The sequence below is a fragment of the Bidens hawaiensis genome, unplaced genomic scaffold (genome assembly GCF_021521415.1).
Source record: "Bidens hawaiensis isolate Kalapana, Puna unplaced genomic scaffold, B.hawaiensis_p1.1 tig00015188_1, whole genome shotgun sequence".
Lineage (NCBI taxonomy): Eukaryota > Viridiplantae > Streptophyta > Magnoliopsida > Asterales > Asteraceae > Bidens > Bidens hawaiensis.
The window spans coordinates 512,832-534,911 of record NW_027492346.1 but is presented as its reverse complement, the minus strand read 5'-3'; the positions used below and the strand labels follow the sequence as shown (position 1 = coordinate 534,911).

General features: G+C 37.4%; 2 pseudogenes across 2 annotated transcripts; both read right to left on the bottom strand.

Moving 5' to 3' along the window:
- Window positions 1-29: 29 nt before the first annotated feature.
- On the bottom strand, window positions 30-4,213 carry LOC143548514 (chaperone protein ClpB1-like; annotated as a pseudogene). Its single transcript, XR_013137968.1, has 6 exons — window positions 2,999-4,213; window positions 2,720-2,901; window positions 2,071-2,645; window positions 1,135-1,675; window positions 288-1,063; window positions 30-168 (listed from the first exon to the last, which is right to left on the bottom strand). The product of XR_013137968.1 is annotated as a chaperone protein ClpB1-like (transcript).
- Window positions 4,214-12,043: 7,830 nt separating this feature from the next.
- LOC143548513 (chaperone protein ClpB1-like) lies at window positions 12,044-18,670 on the bottom strand (annotated as a pseudogene). The gene is made up of 5 exons (XR_013137967.1): window positions 16,444-18,670; window positions 14,978-16,217; window positions 14,728-14,909; window positions 13,558-14,638; window positions 12,044-13,481 (listed from the first exon to the last, which is right to left on the bottom strand). The product of XR_013137967.1 is annotated as a chaperone protein ClpB1-like (transcript).
- Window positions 18,671-22,080: the final 3,410 nt, after the last annotated feature.

Here is a 22,080-nt window from a genome sequence, read left to right as displayed (position 1 = left end):
CGTATGGGTACGCCCATGGGCGTTCAGTACGCCACATGTAGGGCAAATGAGTACACCCATTCTTAAATTAGTGTCTTGTGAGTTTTATACGTTCTTATGTAAATTCATATTTTTAATTTTGAAGCCACTCAAGTATAACGTTCTGTTTGAAACTTTTATATCAATTACCTTTTGATTTACTTCCGCTTAAATATAAACCAAAATGTGAAGCCTTGGAACTATTTAATAAAACTAATGCATTAGACGGTATTAATTTGTTATTAAAAATGTGGGTGTTACATAAGTACCGCTTACCAATGTGTGTGATGCAAAAGGCAAAAAGACACTCCGTTGTTGCCTACCATAACATGACCCAAGCTTTATTTGAGGCTCGGGCTTGGCTTGAGCTTTAAAATGGTCAGCTCGTTTCAAGCTTTTCATCGATTCGATTTAGAGTAGCTCGGCTCGTTTGCACCCTACTCAGAACCCTATCGAAGAATCACAATGGTTCGTTAATAATTACCATTTAAATCATCATGAGTGGACACATAACGAATAGTCATGATGATTCATTTTAACTTGTAATCTAAAGGTTATACCCTTTGAACCATCACCATTTAAGAATCACAACTCTCCATTAAACCAATTCTATGTTTCTCTTTCTCTATTTTTTCAAAAACTTCGACCAAGAATAATGAACAATTTGAAAATATTCCCTAACAAGTGTCTCTAATGTTGAAAGCTTAACTAAACATCCAAAACATAAACGGATTAAATAAAAATAGAGCAATTGTGCTTCCTGGTTATTCATCAACATCAATAACATCGACATCAATTACCTCAATCTTCCTCTTCTTCACAGCCTGTGCGGTAGGGACTTGAATCAGTATATCAGAGTTATGCCCGGTCGCAACATTACCCGATTCACCATTTTCTCCACAACGTAACTCAATTCTTCACCGTTGATGCCTGCATCAATGTGCACTGTTGAGTTTTCATCTATCTCTTCTTTAAGTAACATCTTTGACAATTCAGTCACAACCCTCCTTTCTAGCCATCTCCTAATCGGGCGTGCCTCGTACACCTGCATGTCAAATCAAATGCCAGGTTAGTACGATATATAAATATCAATACCAACAATATTTTTTTGCTCACCGGATCATAACTCTCTTTCAAAATAACATCTAAAGCTGCTTCTGTAACTCCCAAAGCAATACCCCTGTCAGCAAGGCGAACTGCCACATCTTTCAACTGAAGTCTACCAACTTTTCTTAACTGATCATGAGAAAGCGGGTCGAAAACCACAATCTCATCAAGCCTGTTCAACAGCTCGGGTTTAAAGTGTTTCTTCACCTCCTGCATCACCATTTCGCGAGCTTTGGCCATTGTGGTCTTCCCTGACAACCCTTGTAACATATGTTCAGCACCGAGATTGGAAGTCATGATGTTGACCGTGTCGGTGAAGTCAACTGTGCGGCCTTGACCGTCAGTCAGCCTTCCATCATCCAGCATTTGAAGAAGAATGTTGAAAACGGATTGGTGAGCTTTCTCTACCTCATCAAATAACACAACACTGTAAGGTCTTCTCGTCACAGCTTCTGTAAGTTGGCCGCCTTCTTCATGACCAGCATATCCAGGTGGAGCACCGATTAGCCGGGCCACAGAGTGTTGCTCCATGTATTCAGACATGTCTAACCTAATCATAAGTTTCATCATCATCATCATCATCATCGTACTCAGTATATCCCACCAATAGCAATGCTATGGTAGGGTCTGAGGAGGGTAAGATGTAGACAGCCTTACCTCTATCCCATAGGGATAGAGAGGCTGCTTCCGGTGAGACCCCCGGCTCGATAGTAGTTTTGCATCAAGCCTTGGACATAAGGCACATAGCACTCAATCATCGGGACACCGGCTGATCGGTGCATGTGCCCTTGTCTTTCGGCTATCAACGCCACCACATGATGCCTGATTAACCTTCCGCCACTTTTAACGTTATTTTCACGAGATTAGTAAAATAACGTCAAAATTAGTGCAATTTTACTTTTGCCCACCCGAGGGTTCACACATATATACATTATATGCGCGCACCGCAAGCAGGGCGTTCTAATCATAAGTTTCTCATCATCAAATAACTGTTCTGCAAGAGCCTTAGCAAGCTCGGTTTTCCCAACACCAGTGGGTCCCAAGAAGAGGAAAGAACCAGTTGGTTGTTGTGCACGTCCTAAACCAGCACGCGACCTCAAAACCGCCTCAGCTACAGCACTAACCGCTTGATCTTGGCCTACAACTCGTTGATGCAATCGGTCGGCAAGATCAATAAGCCTCTTTTTCTCAATGGTCCCGAGCTTCGACACAGCTATACCAGTCCACCTGCTCACCACTTCAGCAATCTGGTCAGGTCCAACCATCTCTGTCAGCATTACATTTTCACCTGAATTAACTTGAATATTTGTTATAGCTGTCTCCACTTCTTGAACGGCTCCATATTTCAGTTCTGCAGCTCTTGCTAAATCATATATTCTTTCTGCTTGTTGTAATTCCACCAAAAGTTCTTCCCTTTTTTGTTTCAGCCCGCGTATTTTATCAATGCGTATTTGTTCCTTCTTATACTCCATCATCAATGGCTGAAGCTTATTTGTCAAGTCTTCAAGCTCTTTTATCACCTAAAAGAATGGCACAATATGGTTAAAAACTAACCAAAAATCATAAGACTCTGCTATCAGCTTAAAAAGCTCACTTCAACAAGACGAGCTTTGTTCGCTTTATCTTTATCCTTCTCTAAAGCATGAAGCTCAACCTCCAGCTGCATCCGCTTCCTTTCCAAATTATCAATTTCTTCAGGCTGACTATCCAACAGCACCCTCACATTTGCACATGCTTCATCCACAAGATCAATAGCCTTATCTGGCAACAAACGTGCTGCAAACAAATTCCAATAAATTACTAGTTTACTACTACATAATCTCATAATGACAGGTTATATTATATTAAAACCAATCAAAGAAAAGAATCATACAAGTTATGTAGCGGCTTGAAAGTTGAGCTGCAATCACAAGAGCATGGTCAAGAATCCGAACACCATGGTGGCTTTCATATCTCTCTCTCAATCCTCTAAGAATGCTTATGGTGTCAGGAACACTAGGTTCGGCCACCAAAACTTGTTGAAACCGTCTCTCAAAGGCTGCATCTTTCTCCACATATTTCCTATATTCTTTCAAAGTGGTTGCACCAATGCACCGAAGCTGCCCCCTAGCCAGCATGGGCTTGAAAAGATTAGCAGCATGGACCCTTCGACTCGACCCGCTCCAAGAACAAGATGAATCTCATCAATGAATAATATCACCTTCCCTTGTGCTTCCTCCACTTCTTTCAAAACCGCTTTCAACTTTTCCTCAAACTCCCCTCTGTATTTGGTTCCAGCAACCAACGCCCCCATATCTAATGCCACAACGCGCACATCGCTAAGATTATTTGGCACATCACCTCTTAGAATCCTCTGTGCTAAACCTTCAACAACAGCAGTCTTGCCTACACCAGGCTCCCCAATAAGAACAGGGTTATTCTTTGTTCTTCTTGATAGAATCCTAATCACTCTCCTGATTTCCTCATCTCGCCCTATTACAGGATCAAACTTTCCAGCTTGCTCAACAAGATCACGAGCGTAGGTTTCAAGACCGTGGGTTTCAAGACCGTGGGTTTTAAGACCGTAGCCTTTAAGACCGTAGGCATTAAGAGCCTGGAAACTTCGACATCTGGTAGCGCTTTGCACCTTCTTCCCTTGTTCACCTGATCTAAGCTTTTCTACCTCAGTTCTCACCCGGGATGCACTAACACCAGCTTCTTTTAAAAGATTCTCAATTTGGGAATCTTGAAGAAGACCTAATATCAACTGATGCACAGTTAAATGTCTGTCCCCATGTGATATTTGTAAACTTTGAGCATGACTAAGCACTTTAGTTGTAGAATAAGTTGCTGGAGTAATAGCAGGTTTAGGATATTGGGAAGGGAGTCTTTTTAATGCTTGATTGAAAACCCTGTCGGCTGAATCACCTATTCCCGCACCACCACCAGCGGCACTAATAAGTGCTTGCCTGAAAATTCCACTAGGGTCAGAGATCAAAGCAACCGCAATATGTACCGGTGTGTACTGTGCATGGCCAGCCTTCATGGCTAGTTCATTGGCTGAAGCCAATGCCTGTTTTGTCTTCTGGTTGTAATTGTTAGGATTCATGTCTGATAGATAGTACGTAGTAACAATAATACTAATAATAATAATACCTGCAAACCCTAACACAATAACAGTATTTCAGTCCATCTTAAACAAACGATCATGTCATAAGAAAACCAGATGATATGCAATCAAACTTCAAGGATCACGATCTTATTACCTTGCCTTGAATGGTTACCTCAACAGTACGTGGAATGAAATCACTCGGCAACAAAACCCTATATGTGTTCTCCGTAAGTTATAAACTTATAACCTACCACACATTATTATTATTATTATTATTATTATTATTATTATTATTATTATTATTATTATTATTCGAAATTTCTCACCTTTAAGGGATGATATTGGATTTTGTTCCCGAAACACAACCCAAAACCACAAAAAAGAAAAGCAAAAAAGAAACGAGTGAAACCCGAAGCAATAGTTCGTAAAGTTCAAAGTGTACCCCGAATGAGGAACTCACATTGACTCTGGCTTGGACTAACGCATCCAAGGATCCAAAGACCGGTGATAACTTTTGCTATAGTATTACACTTATAATGGTCTATGCGGTTTTACCTAAAGTTACAATTTGTATAATGTAAGTGGATATCAGTTAATATATTATAAACAAAGATTAGATCAGAGAATTGGGAGAACTAGACTTGTATTTCACACTTTGAACTATAGCATTCATTACATATTTATACTAGATAAAACTAGGGTAGAGATACTGTACAATAATGCCGAGGTACGCGAGACACTCAAAGGCAAAAGTACTAAAACGCTCAAAAACGTTTAGCCAAACCCTAAAACGTTTAGCCAAAAACCTAAAATGCTCAAAAACAGTTTTCATGAAAAATAGTAAAAAATTGATCGATTAATCATCCAAAACTGTTTTTTCGGTGAACCAATGATTAATTGGATATGTATTGATGATTCCGAGATGTTTGGATGTGATTACATGGATCGATTTCGTGAAAAAATGGATTCACATACCTATTGTACGTTAAGACATTATTGTATTGGATTTTTTCCGATATTAGTTAACATATTATAAACAAAGATTAGAACAGAGAATTGGGAGAAATAGACTTGTATTTCACACTTTGACTATAACATTCATTACATATTTATACTAGATAAAACTAATATAATACTATACAAGGTGCAACATTATTGAAGACACTTGCAGGATAACTTGTTGCTATACTTTATTATCCAAATTGTCAATACTTTAATATTATACTCTTCAACACTCCCCCTTAAGCTGGAGCATATATGTTAATCATGCCCAGCTTTTTACAAATATAGCTGATTTTTCTTCCGGATAAGGCTTTAGTGAATACGTCTCTCCATACGTGGGGGTTTTAATTGTTCAATCTTCAAGTTTCTCTCGAGTGAAGTGACAATCACTTCCTATATGTTTGGTTCTTTCATAGAATACACGATTGTTTGCAATATGAATAGCTGCTTGATTATCATACCATAGGTTCATTGGTTGTATCTGCTTAAACCCAATTTCGCTTAGAAGATTCCGAACCCAGACTAGTTCACAAGTAGTTTGTGTCATGGCTCTGTATTCTGATTCTGCACTTGAACGAGATACAACACTTTGTTTCTTGCTTTTCCAAGACACCAGATTACCTCCCACAAGAACACAATAGCTAGTTGTAGAGCGCCTACTTGTTGGTCACCATTACAATCAGCATCAGTAAATCCTCCTAATGTATGATGACCATTGTTTTGATATAAAATTCCATCACCTCGTGCGTCCTTTAGATATCTAAGAGTGTGACACATAGCTTCCCAATGTGTAGCTCTAGGGCACGACATGAACGGCTAACCATACTCACAGGAAAAGCATTATCTGGCCTGGATAGCTTAACTTATTGATGATTCTTCTATACTTCTCGGGATTTGTTAGAATATCTCCTTCATCTGCTTTCAACTTTGCATTTGGTATCATTGGTGCATCACAAGTCTTTGCTTCAATCATTCCAGATTCTCTTAATACATCTAAGCAACATCTTTGCTGATTCAAACATATTCCCTTACTGCAACGAAAGACTTCATTCCCCAGAAAGTATTTTAGTGTTCCTAGATCTTTTGTTTGAAATCGTGCTCCAAGGAAGTCTTTCAATTTCTTCATACAAATTTCATCGTTGTATACCACTAGAAGAATATACCCTGATTTTGAAGATTTAAAGAACACCGAGTGGTCATACGAACTTCTCTTTAACCCAAATTTAGTAACCACGGTATTGAACTTTCTAAACCACGCACGTGGAGATTGTTTTAGCCCATACAAAAATTTCTTTAATCTACACACTTTGCCAGACTCCCCTCCCCTGAGCAACAAACCCAGGTGGTTGCTCAATATAGACTTCTTCCTTTAAGTCTCCGTGTAAGAATGCATTTTTGACATCAAGCTGATATAATCCCTAATCATATGTTGCAGCTAACGAGCTGAATAAACAGACACATGATAACTTGGCTACATGAGAAAAAGTTTCTGAATAATCCAAACCATATGTTTGAGCGTAGCCTTTTGCTACTAACCGAGCTTTTAATCGTGCAAGCGAACCATCGGGATTAACTTAAACAGTATACACCCATTTCCAGCCAGTTGCCTTTTTGTTGACTGGTATATTTACAAGGGACCAGGTATCATTGTCTTCGAGGGCTTCCCTTTCTTCGATCACAGCTTTACGCTACCAGGGTGAGCAAGTGCTTCACTTACAGTTTTGGAAGTAGAAATGGAATTGACTGTTGCCACGAATGCCCGAGAGGTTTGAGATAATTTGTCATATGAGACAAATGAAGCAATGGGGTACGTACATGTACGTTTACCTTTCCGAAGGGCAATTGGAAGATCGGTATGAGGTTACTTCTAGAAGATTCATTTGGTAAATCTGTCAGCAAATCAGTTGGTTTGGGAACATTATTCGATGTTGATTTGTTTCGCCTTTGATATACTTGAATAAAGGGAGGACGTTGGTTGGATTTGAAGGTGGTTGTGAGACAGTTGACGGCTCGACACTTTGGGAATGACAGGCTCGGATTCCTGGGACTTAATAGACTTTGGTTAGACAATCTCATGTGTTTGACATTTGAGCAGATTCTTATTGGACAGACTCGGATGTTTGAGAGTGAGTAGACTCTGGCCGAGCAGGATTGCTAATCGGTTGAGATGGTGGCAGTGGCGGATCCAAGAATTTTTTTAGGTGGTGCACTACTTTTAGATTCTTCAATTTCATAGAGTCGAGTATAAAAAAATCCAGGCTGTTTGAGGTACGAGTCAGTTCGATATGCCCGGTTAGTTGACAAGAACCTCTAAAGAGATATGCCCATCTAATATCATCCTAATGTCAAAAATGCATTCTTTTGACGGTGTTTCTTGGAATTGGAGAAGAGAGATTAGAGGGGGAAGAGAAAGTGAACAATTTGATAATTTGATGGTTGAGTTAGGACATGTAAGTTTAACGGATTCTCAAGATAGATGGGTTTGGAGTTTTGGGGATATGACAGATTTCATAGTTAAAGGTGTTAGGAAGGTTATTGATGACTTTATTCTTCCATCGTGGGCTCGAAAGACAATATGGTTCAAATTTCTTCCTAGAAAAGTTAATATTTGTGCTTGGAGGGTGTTGCTTAAGAGACTTCCTACGAGAGTCAATTTGGTGAGTAAGGGAATAGATATTCTGAGTTGTTTATGTCCTATCTGTAATGATCATGAGGAGTCTATTGACCATGTTTTCGGTATGTGCTCGGTGGCTAATCGGATTTGGGGTCTTATTGCTTCTTGGCTTGGCCTTCTGTTGTCTTCCTCTTTGGTTCCAATTGAGTTGATGTCTTGGTGGGACACGTTAAGAGTTCAAACTCATAAAAAAGATTTGATCGGGATGATTTTTGTCACTTGGTGGATTATTTGGAGATTTAGAAATGACTTGGTATTTGAGAAGACTGTTTTTTTATTATATAAAATACCTCCTTTCCAAATATATATATATATATATATATATATATATATATATCATCCTTTTGACTTGGGTAATAAGATGAAATTGGTTGCCTTTTGGAATGATCCCATGAAAGATCATCCAAATTTATTTTTGACGGTTTACTACTTGAAGATGATGATCCAAGGTTCAATGATTCACTTTGGAAATGTCTCTTGATATTCATAATATCTACAAATCAGCAATTACAAACTAACAAATTAAAAACTAATAAACTAACAAATTAAAACTAACAATCTAACAAAGTAAAACTAAATTTAACAAATAACTTAACAGTAAAGAATAATTAACAAGAAGTCAAGAACAATTAATATTTAACAAATGAATCTAAACTTACCTTCAAAGTGGGAGGATTCGAGCAATCGAGCTTCAAGGAAGAGTAGAAGGTAGGAGGATTGGAGGAAAGCAGAGGTGTGTGGTCGGCCGGAAAAGTAGCAAGCAACGGCGGTGGTCGAAGAACAGGATTCGAAGAACAGCATGAGTATGAAGAGGGGATATAGGCAGCCGTTGTGTGTTTTATTACTTTATAAAACTCTAATTGATATAAGGCTAAAGGCTGAGTTGGTAAAAAAAATTCAAAAAAATCCGCTTGGAACAGGATTTGAACCTGTGATCATCATGTTACAAAACTACAAAACCAATAGATTACCAGCTAGACCAAAGCTTGTACTGAGAGTAAGGTGGTTCCTTCATAATTTATAAGGTGGCTCATATGATATTTTCTACATATAAATACACTATTATTCCGAAACTAGGGTGATTCCGAGGAACCACCCTTTTACTATATAAATCCGCCCCTAGATGGTGGTGGCAATATAGTTAGAGGATAGGATAGAAAATTGTCATCGTTGAGAATAGCATCTTCCTTGGATGGATATGTAGCATGGTAAAGAAAGGAACGTTTTCATGAAATGCTACATCCCGAGATACTAGGTATCGCTGAAGAGTAGGAGAATAGCATTTGTAACCTTTTTGTAAACGACTAAGCCAACAAAGACACATCTAAGGGATTTTGAATCTAATTTGCTGAGATGTGGACGAGTATCCGAACACAACAAGTGCTTCCGAATATTTTAGGAGGAACGGGATACAAAGGTTTTATAGGAAACATGACAGAGTATGGAATATCCTCATTGAGAACGACTGATGGCATGTGATTAATAAGAAAGCATGTCGTGGAGACTGCATATGCTCAAAAGGATTTTGGAACATTCATTTAAAATAACAAAGCTCTAGTTACTTCAAGGAGGTGCCTGTTTTTTCGTTCAGCCACTTCGTTTTGGGCAGGTGTATCGACAATGAGATTTCATGGAGCATCCCATTTTGCAAGAAGTAAGATTGAAATGATCCTAATAGATATTCTTTAGCATTATCGCTTCGTAATGTACGAACCGATGCATGAAACTATGTTTTAACTTTAGCATGTAAGTTGCAAAAATGGTAAAATACTTCAGAACAACATTTCATAAAATATATCCACGTTACACGAGAATAGTCATCAACAAACGTTACAAAATACTTGAAACCTAGTTTAGAAGTTATAGGACAAGGACCCCTAACATCCATGTGGATCAACTCAAAAGGGGGCGTAGCCCATTTATTGACTGACTCGAGGGCTTAGAGGTACACGTTGGTGTTTAGCAAACTGACATGAGTCATATTGTAGAGATGACAAACTAGAAAACTTGGGACACAATTTCTTTAGACTTTGGATAGGTGGATGACCTAACCGATAGTGTGCTTGTAATGGTGATGAACTTGGACAGGTTAGAGAGTAGGGTGTCTGTGTTTCGAGGGTGTTTGGCCTAGCTTTTTTAACAAAGCTTATAGCTTTTTTAGCTTTTTTTTTTTTTACAAAATAAGCTTAACTTGGTGTTTGGTTTAGCTTTTTAAGCTAATTTAAAGAAGCTTATTTGAAGATGGTTTTTTAGCTTATGTGAAGAAGTTTATTTTGTGTAAGGATGTAAGTTACTCATTTGCCCTCAAATGGTGGTGGATTAATAATTATTGAAGAAACTATTACCATAACAGATCAAAGAATGATGGATTTAACAACTTATTAAGACGCATAATTAAAAAGAGGCAAATGGTGGATAATTAATAAGAGGCCATGTTTGCTTAAACCTTATGTTTTACTTAACTTTTATATAAGAAATACTATATATTTTATTCATTATAGATAGATATTACGTTGTTGATGCTGGATATCCAAATACTAGAGGTTATCTTGTTCCATATAAAGGAACCAACATTCGTTATCATATACCAGATTTTCGTCGTGGAAAAACGGTTGCTAGTCGTGCTCCTAGAGGACCTAAAGAGATATTTAACTACCATCATTCATCATTGAGAAATGTCATTGAACGAACTTTTGGAGTATGGATGGTTAGATGGGAGATATTACAACATATGCATGTCAATTACACCTATGAGACACAAGTGAAGATCGTGCTAGAATTTATGGCAATTCATAATTACATTAGAAGAAAAGACAAATGTGATGAAAGATTTAACAAGGTGCAACAAATATCTTACACCTCAAATAATGGTATTGATAGTCGAGGATCTAGTTACATTAATGAAATAGATGAAGACACAATTACACAACGTAGAATAGATGATTTATACATGAGTGCAGTTAGAGATATGATTGAAGGAGATCTAGCCAAACCAAGATGAATGTTTATTGAATATTAATGTATTTTTGTAGAAGTTTTACGTCATCCTCGATATAAATTTATCCAAAAATGATGGTATAACTCATAAAAACAAAGTAGATACATATAAAATATAAGTTATGTGATAACATGTAACCATGCCCGTTTAGGTCATTTTACTAACATAAGCTAAATAAAGCTAACACAAACACTTAAAAAGAGCTTATCAACTTATTGAATATAAGCTAATACAAACACTTAAAAAGAGCTTATCGAATAATAAATAATAAGCTATAAGTTACTTCAAGTATATCCAGGCCATCTAATTTCCGACCTTTACCAATTATCTGTTTTGTCGACAGATCCTGAAAAATACAAAAATCAAAATAGAATAAGGCACTACAATTCAAGTCACGAGTGATTTTACTAACGGGTAGTAAATTGAGTGGGAAATTGGGTAAATTTAACACAGATGACAGATGAACTGAGGGAGTAATATTTGCACTTCTTGAATCAAGAACTTTTGGAGTTGATCCATCCGTGAGATGATTGTGAATGTTAATGAAAATTTGAAAGGAGTTTGTGATTACCAGTCATGTGTTCACAAGCTCCAAAATCAATGACCTATTTGGAAGTAGTAGTAGATTAACCTGCTTCAGCAAATGTGGCAATCGGATTTGTGTTGGGCAGTCACGTTGGGCTGATAAATAAATTGCTCATCTTATGAGTTGCCTTCATTATTGTTCGCTGCTAGATGAGCAGAAGAGTTTCTTGCGTTTCGAGCTAGTCTTTTTATGCCCAAACTCAGGACAATAATTGCATTCGATATTTCCATTGTTGGTTGTGGGAGTACGATCTCTTTGACCAAGGTTATAATTGTTGAACCACCTCGTGAGTTACTTTGATAGTTGCCTCGTGAACAGCTTTGATAACGACCTCTTGAGCTCCCACGAAACCCTCCTCGACTGACTAGTGCACTGTTATGAGCTAATGGATTTGGAAGTGGAATGCTTTCATGACGTAGCATTCGAGCAAATGCCTCTTGGAGAGATGGAATTGTTGATTCATTTAGAAGCTGAGATCAAACAACATCAAATTCCGGTCGTAAATCGGTCAGAAAACTCATCACTGCTATTTGTTCTCGTTGGGCTTGCATTACACGTACATCAGTGCTGAGGGGTGAAAGTGTGTTTAGTTCCTCATATGTCTTCTTGAATCCCATCACACACGCCGTTAGGGATTGATCAAGTTGCAAACATTATATATTCTAGACATATTGCTTTGTCCACAATATAGAAATTCCAAGTAGTCCATCAGTTCTTTCACATATTCACAATGATTGACGAGTGACATAACAGACACATCAATAGAGTTCCTGATTTGCAGGAACAATCGAGCGTTATTTTTTGCAACCATTGATCTTGAGTTTCATCTGTTGGAGGATTAGAGGTGAGATTTGAGGCTTTCCTGATGCTACACAAATAGATGCGAATGGTCTTGCTCCATTCGAAGAAATTGGTGCCATCGAGTTTGTTGTTGGTTAGTCGAGTTGGTAGAGATGACACATCTGCAAGATTAGGAATAACAGAAGAACTAGTGATCTTTTCAGAGTCACTTTTGGTTTTACCAGAGTCCAGACATTTTTTTTTGTTTTACCAGAAGTCTGAGTCAAATGTTAATCAGAAAACAGGAAACAAATGAGAATCTATTAGCTGAGAGGTCTGATGTGCAGAACAGAGCAGGTTTTCTGATGTAACTTGGAAATTATTCCAATGATGAACTAGCCAGCTTGTCTACGGTGGATGGTATTCGCTTAAACACTCGGAAATTATAATACACCAAATTTGCATCACAATTAAGGAAAATTATCAAAGACTCTTGATGACAGTCTTTTGTTAGTCACAGTTATGTCATCAAATCAAATCATTCAGTGACTTAAGTTCTTTATGTTACTAAAGATTGGTTGGTGTCCCAACAGAACTGTTAAGCACGGTGTGTTTGTTAGTCATGAATTCTAAGAGTGTTTCTTGGGTTTTATACGAACTGTAAAGCACGGTGTGTTTGGTAATAATTTATAGGTGATTTGTAACAAGTAACAGCCCTAGGTTCGTTCGTAACTATTATTTGAGCCAGCATGTGCCTTTGAATAAACACATTAAGAAATAGTCATGATAGTTCATTTTAACTCTAATCGAAAGATCACAACCGTTTGAACCTTCACCATTTAACAAGCATAACTCTCCATGAAAGCAATTCTATGTTTCTCTTTTCCTATAAAACTCGACCTAAAAAAAACAATTTAAAAACAGACCAATTGTGCGTCTTGATTTATATCAGACCCATTTCATCGAGATCAACTACCTCCTCAATCTTCCTCCTCTTCGCAGCCTGTGCAGTAGGGACTTGAATCAGTATATCAGACTTGTGCCCGGTTGCAGCATTCCCCAATCCACCATTTTTCTTCACATTATAACACAAATCTTCACCATTCATGTCTGCATCTATATAAACCGTTGAGTTTACATCAATCTCTCCTCTAACTAACATCTTCGATAATTCAGTCACAACCTTCATTTCCAACCATCTCCTGATTGGGCGGGCACCATATACCTACATGTCAAACCAACTTGGTGAGTAAGATGTATATATACATATATATCATAATTAACAAGATTTTGATGCTTACCGGATCATAAATCTCATTTAGTATGACATTTAAAGCCGTTTCTGTAACTCCCAAAGCAACACCGCTATCAGCTAGACGAACACCCACATCTTTCAACTGAAGTCTAGCCACTTTTCTTAACTGATCAATTGAAAGTGAATGAAACACTACTATCTGATCAAGCCTGTTCAATAGCTCAGGTTTAAAGTGTTTCTTCACCTCCTGCATCACCAACTCATGAGCATTGACCATTGTGGTCTTCCCTGACAGCCCGTTTAACATATGCTCAGCTTCGAGATTGGAAGTCATAATAATGATTGTGTTGGTGAAGTCAACGGTACGGCCTTGACCGTCAGTCAATCTTCCATCATCCAACATTTGAAGTAAAATGTTGAAAATCGATTGATGGGCTTTTTCTACTTCATCAAATAATATAACACTATAAGGTTTTCTCCTCACGGCTTCTGTAAGTTGGCCACCTTGATCATAACCAACATACCCCGGTGGAGAACCAATTAGCCGTGACACAGAGTATTGCTCCATGTATTCAGACATATCAATCCTAATCATAAGTTTCACATTGTCAAATAATTGCTCTGCAAGAGCCTTAGCAAGCTCGGTTTTCCCAACACCAGTGGGACCCAAGAAAAGAAATGAACCATTTGGCTGTTGTGCCCGGCCCAAACCAGCATGCGACCTCAAAACCGCCTCAGCTACAACATTTACAGCTTCATCTTGACCTACTACTCGTTGATGCAACCTGTCGGCTAGACCAATAACGTAGCGTGGTCACTGGTATACCAGTCAACCTACTCACCACCCTAGCAATTTGGTCAGGTCCCACAGTCTCTGTTAGCATTACATTTTCACCTACAGTACCTTCAATTCTTGCTATATCAATCTCCAAATCTTGCATTACTCCAAATTTCAAATATGCAGCATTTGTGGAATCACATCTTCTTCCTGTTCCTTGTAGTAACAACAACAGTTCTTCCCTTTTCTGTTTCAACCTGCGAATTTCATCAGCACGTTCTTTTTCCTTCTTATACTTCATCATCAATGTTTGAAGTCTATCTCTCAAGTCATCAAGTTCTTTTTTCACCTGAAAACCAGCCACACGCTACGTTAGTACCCTATAAGTAAAATCATCCAAAAAAATCTAACAGTGTTCAATCAACTTAATGAACTCACTTCAACAAGACGAGCTTTGCTTGCTTTATCTTCTTCCTTCTCAAAATCATGAAGCTCAGCCTCCAACTGCAGCTTCTTTCTTTCAAGATTATCAATTTCTTCGGGTTGACTATCTAACTGGACCCTCACATTTGCGCATGCTTCGTCCACAAGGTCTATAGCTTTCTCCGGCAAAAAGCGTCCTGCATACAAATTCCAACAATTTATATAAAGTTAACTAGTTTAAACGGATCAAAGAAATGAATCATACCAGTTATGTAGCGGTTTGAAAGTTGAGCTGCAACCACAAGAGCACGATAAAGAATCCGAACACCATGGTGTCCTTCATATCTCTTTTTCAATCCTCTAAGAATGCTTATGGTGTCAGGAACACTAGGTTCAGCCACCAAAACCTTTTGAAAACGTCTCTCAAAGGCTGTATCTTTCTCTACATATTTCCTATATTCTTCCAAAGTGGTTGCAACAATGCACCGAAGCTGACCCCTAGCCAACGTGGGCTTCATAAGATTTGCAACATTCATGGACCCTCCTGTTCCACCCCCACCCGCTCCAAGTACCATATGAATTTCATCAATGAATAATATCACCTTCCCTTCAGCTTCTTCCACTTCTTTCAAAACCGTTTTCACCCTCACCTCAAACTCCCCTTTAAAGGCAGCTCCAGCAACCATTTCCCCTATATCTAACGCCACAACACGTACATTGTTAAGATTAGTTGGAACATCACCTCTTAGAATCCTCTGTGCTAATCCTTCAACAACAGCAGTCTTGCCTACACCAGGCTCTCCAATAAGAATAGGGTTGTTCTTTGTTCTTCTTGATAGAACATTAATAACTTGCCTGATTTCCTCGTCTCGCCCTATTACAGGATCAAACTTTCCAGCTTGCTCAACAAGATCACGACCGTAGGTTTTAAGAGCCTGGAAATTAGTATCTCCAGAAGCACTTTCCACATTGTTCACTTCTTTACCTCTAAGCTTTTCTACCTCATTTTTAACATTGGGTGCATTTTCCACCTTCTTCACTTGTTTACCTCTAAGCTTTTCTACCTCAATACTCACACTGGGTGCACTAACTCCAGCTTCTTTTAACAGATCCCCAACTTGGGAATCTTCAAGAAGACCTAAAAATAACTGATCCAGAGAAAAAGGTTGAGCCCTAACGCTACAATACACTTTTTTCAAAGAAGGAGCATTTTGTGGAAGTGTATTGAATTCAGGGGGCTGTGAAGGGAGCTTTTCCAAAGCTTAATTGAAAAGCCTGCAAACGTAATTACCTGCCTCTGCACCACCAGCATTGATAATTGCTTGCCTGAATACGCCATTAAGGTCGAAGATCAAAGCAGCTGCAATATGTAACGGTGTGAATTGTGTATGGCGAGCGTTGTTTGCAAGTTGAAGACCGGAACGCAATATCACTGCTGTCTCGGGGTGAATCCGTAAAGATTCATTCTGATAATAATAATAATAATAATAATAGCGCATATAAACCTACAAACACAATAACAATGAATTCAATCCATCTTAAACGAACAACATGATATGCAATCTGATAACTTTAATTGGCCAAAATCATCAATAGTACTTATATTCTATGATCAAAATTTAATAGCCCTAACCCTAACTAAATTCATAAGTAACGGCATTTATATGCAAACGATCGATGACATAATAAAAGTGATATGCAATTAATAATCAAAGAACATAATGCTATTACCTTGAATTGTTACTTCAACAATGGAATGAAATCCCGAGTTGCAGTGTTTATCAGCCTATGCATTCAAGAGCTTCGGTTTTCACGCTTTTAAAGGACAAAGGTACACCAATTATCCCTAAGGTTTTTCAATATTACAAGATAAGTCCAACGGCTTGAGAAATTACAATTAACATTCCACTTCTTATACTTAAAGCATACCTAAAACCAGGATTGTATATGAGCTGAGCCTAGTCAGGTTGGGCTCAAAATTGAACACGACAGTCGACAGCTTAGTTCAGATCCTTTATTTTGATGAGATGAAATGTTAAGTTTGAGCTCTATTCATATAAAGCTCGAGTCAGTTTAAATGGATGTATAACTTTTGTCAAAAAAAAAATGGAATATGCGCTTGTTTATATACTACTAGCTTCAGTCCCGTGTAATACATGGGTAAAAAATAGATATAAGAAAGCACATGTTCTGATAAGATTATATCTAAGGACTACATTTATTACTACCTACTAATTAATGAACATTACAATGGTTTCATGATATGCTTTGAAAATTGATGTTTTAAATGTTGAAACTATGAAAAAAATTATAACCATAATTTAAGTGTATGATTTTTATGATTATATACATAACATACTTTAATTGCTGTAAATATAAATATTTAACAAATGACAGATTAATGATAAATTATATTTTAAAACACATGATCTGATTCCAGTATAGAAGTTAAGAAATTAAAGTTATATGTGATGAATCATAAACATAAACAAAAAAAAATACATAACTAAATTAAGTTTTATTATTAATAGAATCATGTTTTACAATACATTTACAAGAGCCATTGTTTTACATTTAAATTTATCAAATGGGTTTAAGAATTTTGAAAAATATAATGTACAGCCTGGTGAACCAACTGACACATCCGTTCCAGACATTATGGTGGAAGTCTTTGAAACCAATGGTATAGACTGCAAACATTTAACTGATAGCAAAGAGTTTAAATCACCCATCAAAAAAATATATAAAAAATAATAAAACTAAAACTATGCGCATATGTAGATGTATTATAATTATATTATATGAGGGCTAAGCCGAATAGGCAAATACTTTGAAATGTTTCTACCACATTGGAAAGGAGTTGTTCTCTGCAACAAAAGGGGTACTTTACCTCAAAATCAAAATCTTGGTTAAGTGGCAGATGCATGTGCATCCATTCCGTCAGATGGGACCGCGATGGGTCGCCTCACGGGGTAAGGCTGTTGTGATACTGGAATATGGCTTGGGAAAACAAAGGGTGCTTGATCCCACGGTTCCCACCTATAAATGGGGGACCCACACATAGTTGCAATGCTTGAGCCGCTACGGTTCCTATACCAGTAATAATGTAGCGTTTAGATGTGTTTTTTCTGTTTGAATTTTCTAATAATCAAAAGTTTAAAAGTTGTTTATACCTTGGTGCTTAGTGTCTGTCTATATACATGATGTGGAATTAAAACAGAGAAGCTATTCGTTTTCGGGATCATGCCTTATATCAATAAAACATAATCATTAAGTCCCAAGTAACCATAAAATGATTTAAACACACTTATATTTAACAAATCTTACTTGAGAAACAGGATAAACAAACAACATGTCCCAATCCCCAATCATTACCTGTAGCAATCGATGGAAAAATGCCTCAAATCATCGGTCTTGTTTGCAAAATATACATAAACTTAGTATTTTTAGAAAAATAAAATTAGTACATTCTGAGAGCTTGGTAGGACATAGGTAGGTGTTGTTTACGGGACAACACCAAATGTCCTCGTGTCTTGCACACATAGCATCTCGCTCTCTTCATCCTCTTCGCCAAACTCATGATAAGCGGAAACTTTCTGTTAAGAAAAATCATATGAGCAGATAGATACCCAACTCATGAACAAAATAAAAAAACATTTTTAACAATTAAAAACTTTCAAACCACTATCTCCTTCTAGTTATCCCACAAAAGATATAACTGCCAGACTACTAACAGCAAATGGATTTAATCAGTAATCACTTTTATGAACATACATGTAATGAATGAAATGTATGATGTAACCATATTGTTTCAATGTTTAATCATTCTTCGATCACATTTCAGATCATGATAAATGTTATGTACTTGTTAAGACTTTTAAAGAGTCAGGCATTATAGAGATGTAAATGAACCGAACTGAACGAAGCCTTGTTGGTGTTCTTTTGTTACGCTTTTATCGGACAACCGAACGGTTCACGAACACATATGAAATTTCTTGTCCGTGTTCGTCTATTAACGAATTCGTTAACTTTCTAGATGAACGCAAATGAACACAAACGAACATATATTTATTTATTTAGAAATATAAAACATTAGATATAACCATCCAAAAGATAAATCACATTAACATAATAATAATCATAATCATCATTATTAAAACAACATATAAACGAACGTAAATGAACAAACACTTAATCAAACAACCCTAAATGAATTGCAGTAAAGATCTCTACATTAATTAACCAACAATAATCATTCATGAATTGAATTGAAGGGATAATCTGTTCGATTCATGGAAAACATACCTTAATTGAACGGAACGGAAGGAAGAGTATTGCGTACTTGAGGATTGGTTGAACCATTTTGTTAGGGTTTCAGAATCTAAACAACACAAACAAACGGGTTAATGAATATAACCCGGTGGGTCGCGCTAAACAGATACCATTTAACTAAACGGGTATAAAATATCTAATTAAACTCAATCATTGTGTGGTTAGGTTGACCCAACTATTAGAAGGTCCTTCATATTATTATAAGTAGTTTTTTTTACATACAAAATAACAAAATTAGTCCTTTATTTTATTTTTTTATGTTTTTTTAATGGCTGTCTTTTAACATATTTAATGACATAAAATATTCTTTTATGTTTAAAAACTATATCACGTTTTCTCCTGTATTCCTAACTCAGTTAACTTTTCTTGTTAAATTATTAGGTCATATACAAAGCACATGAGAGCAAATGGATATTTTTACCATATTTATTTAAAAAAAATTAATTTAAAAAAATGAATAAAATAAACAAAATAAATTTGTTAAATTAACAATAGGCCACACTAAATTATAATTATAATAAAATAATATATGTATAAAATGTATACATAAAAATGTATGTATTATATACAGTGGCCATCGTGGCATTATCTCCACGTCTCCGGCAACACCACTTCGCCAGGTCGTCCCCGGCCGGTGACCATCACCATCTTCAACAACCACCACCATCACCTAAACTACCACCATCACCATCGATCCACTATACCCTAACAGCCACAAACCACCACCATCAATCCAATATACCCCTCTGTTTCACCTCACCTTTTAACATCTTGAAAAATAACATATTTAGTTTTAGGTTAAAAATGTCAACTTTGAAAATAGAATGAACCAAAAATATTTTAATAATAAATATGGTAAAGAAATAATAAGATATATATTCAATAATATGTCCTCTTCGTTAAACCCATTTGAGACTAGGAACTTATAGTCTCGTCCCATTTGCCGCAATTCAAATAGACCGACAAGCCGTTCTTTGGTTTCATTGCTATGCTGGAATGTAGCGGTACGTTCCACGTTTTGGGTTTCGAAATGACTGAACATATTTTGTTAGTCGGACCAGTTCTTCGTGGGCCCCCATATCGGCTCGTGTCGACGACGAACCCTCCACATTTTTTCCATTATTTTTTCTTCCTCTACTTGGGGATCGAGCCAATTCTTGTACGTCATCGTCCCCTAAATTAACCGTGTCATCCTCGTCTTCGTCAACGAGGTTGAAGTTACCAGCATCAGAAGGTGTTGCAGGTGTGCTCCGATTTGTCGAAATGAGGTCTTTAACCATTTTGTAGCTCGAGATGATGTGACAGATCTTCGAGCGATCGGAACGGTGGGTGCCCTGGTTTGTTTCGGACAAACCGAAGTTTCTCTCAAGAAGTTAAATGCTTAAATGCCTTCCCTTTCCGCCCTTCCGGTTACCCTTGAGTTTGAAATTGGTTAACGCTTGAGGTTGGATGTTGGCGTCGTTTTGCCCACTACGCCAACCGGGTCCCTTTAATCGGCTGTATATCCCAAAATATTTTTGGCATCTTGGTTTATGACATTCCAATTGGCTTGAACCGCTTATTTAACCCGGTATTCTAGCCGGTTTGCCCTTTATCTTGAACCAAACTTCAAGTATTCTCTTCCAAAATATTCCGGCGGCTTGATAGTTTGCTAAAACTAAAACTATTTTCACAATTAATATTAATTTTAAATAAATAATAAATAAAGTTAAATAAGTGTTTAATATTAATAACTTCCAAACAGTTGGGATCCTCCGAAATGGCGATCCAAGCTTGTGTGAGAGCTACTTCCTCCTCCTCTTCCTCATCCGTCCAAACTAAGTATTCACGTGGCGCCGCCAGCTCCTTGGGTTCTTTTTTTTATGCTTACGGGCCGCCTTTCGGGTTAAACCAGAGGCCTGCGCCGATTGAGTTTTCGGCACCGTCACCGGCTCCGGTTGGCTAGACCCGAACACCGGCATGGGGTTTTAGGGGTTGAGGAAGTTGGCGTACATGTTTAAGTTTGGGTCGGGAAAAGGAAATATATAGTTTAGGTTCGGTTGGTTCCCGGTGTTCGGGAAGTTGGTTTGTTGGTTTTGCGGAGTAGGGTGTTGGCCGAAACTGAGCCATGGAAAGTTTAGGCTTGGTTGGTTAATTCGGTTGGTTTTGCGGAGCATGGTATTTTCCGAAAGGGGGGAATAGGTGGTTCGGGGTGTTTCTTTTTTAGAAGATATGTGGTATTTTTTTTGTAAGATTAAAAATGTTGGAGAAAAAGGTTGGAGAAGAAGAGGGTATATGTGTATATATTGCTTTTTTATTTATATTTTTTTAGTTTTTGACCGTTTAACGGTCAAAATATTAAAAATAATATTATTTTCAAAAAATGCGACAAATATTCGCCGCCCCTCTAATCGCCGAAGGGGTGGGGGTCAAGAAAATATGCTACTTGTCGGCTGATTTGTCGCGCCACTACATATTGTCTAATGGGTACTTTGCGTATCGCGATGGTTAAGGAGGTAAGTCCATCGCGTAGCGCAAGACCGTCCAAAATATCATATATTTTCAAGTCCTTGATTTGCGTATCGCGACGAACATGTGTTTTATCCGTCGCGATGCGCGACGGATGGCCAAATCTTATTTTTCTTGCTAGTTTTCGTCGTATGTATTGGTATTTGGGGTTTTGGTTTCTAATCATTTTAGGAATATTTTCGGTCCTTCATATTTCCTCAATTGTCAAAAACATATCGAAAGCTTTAGGATGTTACACAAATATTTGTGTTCATGTTTGTTCCTTAAAAAAATCAACATGTTTGTGTTCATTTATCTTTGTTCGTTAACAATCTAAAAACCTACACATCTTAATTGAAAGAGTCCAAACATTAAAAAATATAATGTATGTAACAAAGTAATACAACGTATTAAATACTTTGTTACGTATTAAAATGTATTCACTTGTTATTGAAATGTGGGGGTTACATAATCACAACGTACCAATGTGTGTGATAAGAAGACATACTAATGTGTGGATGGTTGCCACCGCCTCAAATTCTAAACCTG